Here is a 9,663-nt window from a genome sequence, read left to right on the forward strand (position 1 = left end):
ATAGCCTAAACTTGGAATTGTTGGAAATATTTGAGAAAAAACATGGCTGAATTAGTGGATTTAGTGGAATGATGAATTCTAAAGAAAAAATGTTTAGACACTCGATAGCCTAACCTAACCTAACCTAACCCAACTAACCTAACCTAACCTAACCTAATCTAACCCAACCTAACCTAACCTAACCTAACCTAACCCAACCCAACCTAACCTAACCTAATCTAACCCAACCTAACCTAACCCAACCTAACCTAACCCAACCTAACCTAACCCTAACCCAACCTAACCTAATCTAACCTAGCCTAATCTAACCCAACCTAACCTAACCCAACCAAACCTAACCTTACCTAATGTAACCTAACCTAACCTAACCCAACCTAACCTAACCTAACCCAACCTAACCTAACCCTAACCCAACCTAACCTAACCCAATCTAACCTAACCTAACCTAACCTCGATAGCCTAAACTTAAAATTGTTGGAAATATTTGTGAAAAAACATGGCTGAATTAGTGGATTTAGTGGAATGATGAATTCTAAAGAAAAAATGTTTAGACACTCGATAGCCTAACCTAACTAACCTAACCCAACTAACCTAACCTAACCTAACCTAATCTAACCCAACCTAACCTAACCTAACCTAACCTAACCCAACCCAACCTAACCTAACCTAATCTAACCCAACCTAACCTAACCCAACCTAACCTAACCCAACCTAACCTAACCTAACCCAACCTAACCTAATCTAACCTAACCTAATCTAACCTAACCTAACCTAACCCAACCAAACCTAACCTTACCTAATGTAACCTAACCTAACCTAACCCAACCTAACCTAACCTAACCCAACCTAACCTAACCCTAACCCAACCTAACCTAACCCAATCTAACCTAACCTAACCTAACCTCGATAGCCTAAACTTAAAATTGTTGGAAATATTTGTGAAAAAACATGGCTGAATTAGTGGATTTAGTGGAATGATGAATTCTAAAGAAAAAATGTTTAGTCACATTTGGGTTAGGTTAGGTTAGGTTGGGTTAGGTTAGGTTAGGTTGGGTTAGATTAGGTTAGGTTAGGTTAGGTTAGGTTGGGTTAGGTTAGGTTAGGTTAGGCTATCGAGTGACTAGACATTTTTTCTTTAGAATTCATCATTCCACTAAATCCAATAGTTAAAAATACCTATTAATCACAATGAAAACAAGTTAACCTATTTTAAATAAAAAAATTGCAATTTTCTGCACATTTTTTGCTATATCTCAAAAACTACTAAAGTTACGCACCTGAAATTAGTTTCATTGGATTCCTCGTCAAATTTTACATAAGATTGCACTAGTTTTAAACATATTTCAGCCATAGAAAATTAAAAATAAAAATTTATATAAAAATTTTGAACTTTCCGCCATGTTTTTTCTCAAATATCTCCAACAATTTCAAGTGTAGGCTATCGAGTGACTGGACATTTTTTCTTCAGAATTCATCATTCTACTAAATCCAATAGTTAAAAATACCTATTAAGCATCATGAAAACAAGTTAACCTTTTTTTAAAGCAAAAATTTGCATTTTTCTGCACATTTTTTGCAATATCTCAAAAACTACTAAAGTTACGCACCTGAAATTAGTTTCATTGGATTCCTCGTCAAATTTTACATAAGATTGCACTAGTTTTAAACATATTTCAGCCATAGAAAATTAAAAATAAAAATTTATATAAAAATTTTGAACTTTCCGCCATGTTTTTTCAGCTAATCCTTGGAAATCGACAGCAATGTCATACATGGTTGATCTCGTATTGATCTCCTCTATCGATCTGTATAGGTCTCAATGCTGGATTCCGCGGCCCATATACTAAAGTGCAGCCGATTAAAGTTCTTTTTCCTTATTGCTTGTATACATTTTTGTTTCAAAGTTTAATCTCTTGATAAAGAGAATACAGAAACTTTTGGAGTCCTCTTATAATTCCCGCGACAATTTGGTACACAACAACAGAATCTCATGATTTGGAACCCCAAATTTACAATTACTTTTTACAAACGAATATTAGAAGAATAATAAACAAAACATTTTCATTAAAATGGAAGACCGTGAAAATATAATTCGTAATTGGATTTTTGTCGGTTACCATATCAGATGTGATAACAAGCAACAGCGCTCTTATTTCGCTTGCTTATCGCTAGTAGATCATCGATCTACATGACTGTGATGACGTCATAGTTTATCATAGCTTCAGTTGTGGCCATACCTACTACTATCACTTAGTAATAGTAGGTATTGGTATTGGTTGTGGGCTACGAAGTAATAGTAGGTATTGGTTTACTTCTTATAGTGCATTCTGGTGACGTCAGCACAGGAAGGGCTCCTACCAATATTTACTATATTACTTAAAAATAGGTAATAGTAATAGTAGGTATTGCTCCTACACGAATAAAAATTTGTTGATTTCAGCTGATCTACCGTATATCAGCTAGTGTTTTTATTGGTGTAGGAGCTCTACCTTTGCGGACGTCACCATGAACCACCTGTCATGCCATAGTCTTCTATAGATATTTATCTAAAGCAATGGTTGCCAAACTTATGAGCCTGTGAGCTAGAATAGCATTCATAAATCTTCTAGTCAGCTACCAACGAATATTCGATTGAAGAGAGTACGGTACAGAAAATAAAATCTTCACACATTCATTGCCTATAAAGATACATTTATAGTGTTGAAATTTACTCATCTCATAGCAAAAAGTATAAAAAAAGTTGAAATGTACATTTCAATGAGAGCAATGGAACTCTTTTTGGTCATCAAGTATTTTCTTGATGCTTATAGTGTGCGTTGTAGCCGCCATTCTGATGCAGTTGTCCAAATGTTCGTTGTAACATATTTGAAATTTGGGTAGATATAAAAATCCCTAGCTGAAGTACTAATAGGTCTGAGTAAAGTAACTGGCTAATATCGCCAAAGAGATAACATAAAGATTAGATAGCATCAGCTTGTCCTGGCTAAACGGTACAATAGCCTAAAAGGAATTGAAATAATTTTTTGCTAATAAATATTATTATATAAAATTTTGAAGATTGAGGTTAGGTATAAACATTCAGTGATCGGCGACCTAACAATCGACCGAGCCATGCAAAGTAGAATCTGACCAAACCCCTTGGCAGAGATCTATTGCGGCAAAACGGTATGCAATTTGGAAGAACAAAAGGTCACGTGGCTAACTATTAGGATGCATGAAATAAATAGTAATATATAGAAAATTAACTAGCATGTAGAGGGCATACTTAAAAAACCTAATAAAAATAATTAAATGTATCCAGGAAATAGGAGGTTACCAAGCGCATGAATACTGAAACAATTTGCATGCACCAATCACATAATGGCAGTTAATAGGCGGCAATAGTATGCCAATTCAAAAATATTTATATATATTTCTATAAATGATCAGAATTTATGTAAAATTGTTATATAGTCTATGTTATGGATATGGCCCGAAGGCAAAGAAATTATTAAACATACAACATAAGTAATAATTTAATATTTTAGTACGGTCTATTTGAACCTTAAATGGGGGAGGACTAGGATATTCAAATTTTATGTAAATTTGAAAGTCGGAAGTAAGAATTGTAAAATTGAGAAAGGAGAACCATCACTCGCCTGCCAAATGCCACCATGAGAGGTCCCTAAATATTATAGAGCGTAATACCTTGCTATAACTTGTAAAAGCTAAAGTTAGTTTGAATTATTAAATTTCTTATGAGACTTTGTGATGCTCTTATAAAGCAGAAGTCATTTTCATTTAAATAATTTTTGTAACCCCTTGGAAGAGACGATTCCGGCTACCATAGTCCAGGACCACCAGGAGTTGGATCGACATCAGCGGCTCATAAGAAGATTTCGACACGTGAGTGAGAAAATTGAATTAGTGATGGGCGCCCTTAGTGCTTCGAATTTATCTAATAATCAAAGCTAGCTCGTCGAAAGGGTTTTCTTATAAATTAAGAATTTAATAAAAAATACTTGCGCAAGTAAATATAGTATTAAAGGTATTTTATTAGAGGAATAATGAGTCAGTACATTTCAGAAAATTCTAATAAATCAAAGAAGTATAAAATCTAGGCTATTAAAACATATTCATATGATCTTTAATTTTTGCAATAATTTGCTATAGTTTGTTGTAGCTCTGGTTCACTAGATGAATTGCTCTACTTATTCCATCAGGTGCCGAATTTTGCACCCTGAGATAAATATATATTCATTACAAAGAAATCTACTAGATACTAGAGAATTTTAATATATATATTTGGATTATTAGTTGCCAATTTATCAAGTTGATCTTAAGGAACCTATTTTTAATAGAATTGTCCAAGTCGACAAGTATTAGCAAGCTTATATCGCAGCTACATACAAAAGGATGCATATGATTAAAAGATAAAAGCACATGGTAACGTTTCGTGCTATAAATTTAGAGTATAATGTTTAGCCTGTGATATTTTACTGATTTCAATCATTGTTCTATTTTTATATTATATATTTTTTATCGCTCTTTATATTTTTTGCCTTGATCTATTTTTTGCAATATTTGTTAATATATGTATCAAATTGTTTATGGTGTGCAATTTATTTTAATTCCTCAACACTATAGGATAAGTACCATATATATATATATATATATATATATATATATATATATATATTTATTTTTCAATGAATTACAAGAATTATAGGGGAAGCTCATACCTGGGCCTATAAAAATGTTTATGAGACTGTATCCTATTAAAAACCACGACCTAAATTTCACAATTATATCAAATATTTCATGCTCTACCGACTGATGCCAAGCAGGAGGCTAATCGTTATTTAAATATAAAGGATAACGTGACATCGTTCATTAGTAAGTCTGTTCCTATATCGATTTTTTATGAATTTCATACTTGAAAAAGATGCTTCACACAAGTAGGTAGAGCTGAACATAGCTTTCAACCTCAAATCAATCAATTCATTTAGTTCACAAACAAACATAATACAAAATAACAAAGAAAGATTTTTAAATGTGAAATGAAAGTGGACAACCGAAGGCATAAGCCCGACTGGGGTGTACTACTCCTAATAAAACAACATAAAATACTCAGAGGTGTAAGGCCGCTCCGCTCTAGAAATAAACTTAGCATAATAATTAGAACAGAATAAAAACATTTTTTTCTGCTACGATAGTCCGACAGATGAAAACTGGGATGAAATACTTTCATTATGATAAATAAAAGGTATACAGAAATAAAACCAAAAATAGGAAATTTACAATGCAAAATGCAACTTGAATAATATTTGATTGAATATTTTTCTTTGGGGACTTGAGGCCAATTATTGGTTCCCAACCCAAGCATTTCTGTGAGCTACCAAAAACTACCCCACGAGCTACCGGTAGCTCGCGATCGACTGTTTGGCGACCACTGATCTAAAGTAAGCCATGGTCATGCACTATTGCTTTGTTCACGGAGGTAGTGATACAGTGCCCTATCGACGGATCTCATAATTACGGATTTTCTAGCTTGTGCAATGAATGACATTGGGGAACGTAGATGAAAGTGAGTTGCGTTCATAAGGCTCTCTCTATCCAACTGTATACAGTCCAATATATAAAACACTATAACCTCTATACTGCATACAGTGCCATGTAGATAGATCTCATATGGATTTTCCAGCTTGTGCAAGGAATGACATTGGGGAACTTAGATGAAAGTGAGTTGAGTTCATAAGGCTCTCTCTATCCAACTGTATACAGTCTGATATATCAAACACTATAACCTCTATTCTGCATACAGTGCCCTGTAGATAGATCTCATATGGATTTTCTAGCTTGTGCAATGAATGACATTGGGGAACGTAGAAGAAAGTGAGTTGAGCTTGCGAGTTGAAACGTAAATTTAAATCACTTCTCTCAAGTGAAGTGTTGTTTGCCACGGTGGTGGCAGAAACTCTGGCTTTGTGAGAATGCAATTTATTGCATCTTGCAGACATGATAATAGGGCGTGAGTCAGAGCCCTGGGGAATGAAAAAGGGCTAGGGGTGGTGATGAAGGGGAAGGGGGACTGGTGCTTGACTGCAGGCTTTCTCAAGAGCCTAGGGTGACGCTAGACTCTCTTCAGAGCCTACCCTCCACAACGTCCTATACCTTTTCATCATTCTCTCCTCTTTCTTCCCTTTTTGCACCTCCTTCATCACTTCCCCTACTCGTACCTGTTCCATTTCTCCTCCCTTACATCCTCTTCATATTTTCTTCAAGCTACCCTCCTGTACTTTTCTTCCTTCACATCCTCTTTACCTTTCCTTCAAGCTACCCTCCTGGACTTTTTCATTTCTCTCACTCTGTTTCATCTCAGCTTCAACTTTTTCAATCCTTTTTCAACTTTCGTCTACTCCTGATCACACTTTCACCCCATTGAAAAATTTTTATTTATTATATAAAAATTAGCACCTAGTCTGAGACTAATAAGCTCTATCTGTTGGCCAGTAAGTTGGCTTCCTTGTCGAATGTACTTCGCAGTTGTATTCATCAACGGCCAGTTGTAACTCCTTTCCTTTGGTTGTGGTTAGTCTCGAGCCCCATCTAGTATTCTTCGAGTTGAAGTCTCCACCGATGATGAATTTTCCTGTGAAATTTCTTAAAAAATCACAGTAATCTGGTTTCTTTAAGCTGAATCGAGGAGGGCAGTAGACAGCTGCGATCGTTATCATTCCACTCGAATGGCATGTAAGTTTCACTTTTACAGAAATCGACTGGAACTCTTGCAATTCTATTTTCTTATACTCATGATGAATTAATTCTTCTTTAACCATCACCGCACTTCCTCCACGAGCACTGTTCTGGGGATGTACTGCATGATATATTTTGTAACCTCTCATTTTCAAATATGATTGCTTTGTGAAATGTGTTTCTGAAATTAGGCAAAAATCAATTTTTTGTTCAATTAGAATTGCCAATAGATCATCTTTATGCTGTAATAGACCGTTGGCGTTCCATGTCATTATTCTAAATCTACCTTCTATATTTCTTGTAAGTGCTTTCTTTCACTGTAGTATTTTCTAGTTTTTCTAGTCTAGAAAGAATTGTTTTATTGAATTGCTCCTGCCTAACTAGCTTTTCAAGAATTAATTGGAGTTGAGAGGCTATATTCAATCCTAAATCTTCACCTAAGCTCTGCGATATAAGTTGGGTTTTCTCATTCATTTTGTTAACTGGGACTTGTTTTACTCTATCCGAATAAGACTGATTATCAATAACTCGAGCATCTCTTAATACCCTTTGAGGCACAGTAGTTTTATTTCCCTCATTGGTTTTTGGTTGTTTCTTCTTATTCCGAAGTGCTTGCAGTTCTTCCATTGAAAAATGCGACCGAATTCAGAGAAATTCTATTCTGTACTTGGCTTACCATGAAAATGGGCATGTTTGAAAGTGAATGTCACGTTCAAGGACAGGAGGAGTAGGAATAAGATAGTTTGACGGACTAATTTGTATATCAATTTGCCAGGTCTATGGGAGCTTTTGTCTATGATATGGATACCTCTATACTATTACATTTTCAATCAAGCGTAGCTATTATGTAATATACAAATAGGTGAAATTCCTCTGTTCCTGTAGAAATAAAACCGAATATGTGCTCTCCCAATAAATGCATATATATCATCAATAAATTATGGAACAAGTTGAAAATAATAATCATATCATAATGATTATTTTGTAGAACATTTGTTTTTTCTTCGATTTCACCTTTGTACATTCAAATTAGATAATCAAATATGAAAATTAAAAATCACAGTACACTTCTCAACTAAGAATGTATATTTTTCACAATATGTTTCAACTTTTAAGTAATTTTTAAATGAATTTTAAATTTTCATGTAAATACAAAATAATAGCTCTAAACAAGAAAGTGAAAATAGAAAGTCTAAACAACAATTTGATGAGGATCATGATCTATAATAGTTTTTGTATTGTTTTTATCAATTTTTACTGAACATATTATTTTGAATCTTATGCTGCATGTACACTCCCATTAAAGAAAACATTCAATTAAAATTACACGCAATGGAAGTCTGTAAAAAGCAACAAGGAACTAATGTGAGACAGTGTGTTGTAAAAGCCTCGATAATTGAACAATAATCATTCCAAATAAAGGCCGCCATTTTCAATGTTGACTACGTTATATGTCATCAACCAATCACGATCGAGTACCCTGATGAAGGACACGCCCACAAATTATTCTCATTCCCAGATACAAATTCTTTATTCATTTTATTATGAAAGATCATTCTGAACAGTAAGTGGCCGTGTTGTTGATACAATCTTCTGACTGAAGTTTCAAACGCTTTATACAGTGAGTATGATATCTATACAGTAAAGCTTCATTTCAAGTATATTATAAGCAAAGATGTAGGTAACATCCTCTCAGCTATTACATATTACCATGTAAGTGTTCTTCGAGAAATAAATTACTCAAGTCTTTGATCAGGATATCTTCATTAAACTGAGGATAACCAAGCAAAGGTACCTGTAATCCACTACAGTATTTAAAAAGTAATCTCAACTGAAAACTTCATTCAGTCTTGTTCTCCAGCCTCTAAAGGATATTTTAGAGATATCTCTGCCCTTTGTACGACATTTTAGAGTTTAGATAACCATATTTTCAAGAGAAACGAAAGAATCTTTATATATGGAGTCAAAAATATGTACTGTACACTCTATGAAAATCCCGATTTCGAGCAAGAGCACAAGTTTCAAAGGAATTACACGTCTCTGAACGTATTTTAACAAGTCTCCAAGGAATAATATGAAATAAGAATCACAAAATATAAAACAAACAATACTTTGAGAGCGTTCATACTTGTAACTAATTCATACCCTGTAAGTGAATGCAATACAAGTACTTGCTCTACTTGAAAGCAGCAAAGGAGGAGTTTGTGGAAGTAAAACATAAATTACAAAGCAACTTCATTAATTTAATCGTATCTCATATTTTACGACAGTCCGAGAGCTGATTTCTGAAGCTGTTGGGTGCATTATGAAAATTGGAATCTGTTTACGTTCGTAGTTGGAATTATCCACGTCGGGAGAATTTTCGCCACATTGAATTTTTGAAAAGTTCCAAGAAGAGAATTGAATTTTCTTACTGAGAGAAATTCAAGGAGAAAGTTGGCGAAGTCACAGGATTAAGTTACAATTGATGAGATGATTGCTGAAGGGGGTTGCTATCCAAACTCCAAACAGCTTGAGTCTGCTTTCGTTTCTAAGTGTAGACGGTGGGTATATTTCAAATTTTCCTTTCAAAGTTCATCATGATCTACTCATGTTTCATAATATTGTCACTAATTTCCGAAATTTGGAGAAATTCGTAGTTTGTCTACTTCAAAGTATATTTCAGTAACTTATGTTACCCACTGAACCCTAATCTCGTGAGTGAATAATGTGAGGAGTCAGGGATAATAAAAGAGTAGAAAAACAAGAATCAGTGGAATTTTCAAAAATAAAAATTATAATAAAACTATAATTTCTGTTGATTTTGTAATATTGGGTTAGTTTCACACTTATTCGGTTCGTTTCGTTTTCGGCAAATTCCGTTAAGTGTGAAACGATGATTCGGTTTGAATTCGGTACCAAATAGCAACCGCATAGCACCGAACGCCC

This window comes from Nilaparvata lugens, chromosome 4 (assembly GCF_014356525.2).
Source record: "Nilaparvata lugens isolate BPH chromosome 4, ASM1435652v1, whole genome shotgun sequence".
NCBI lineage: Eukaryota > Metazoa > Arthropoda > Insecta > Hemiptera > Delphacidae > Nilaparvata > Nilaparvata lugens.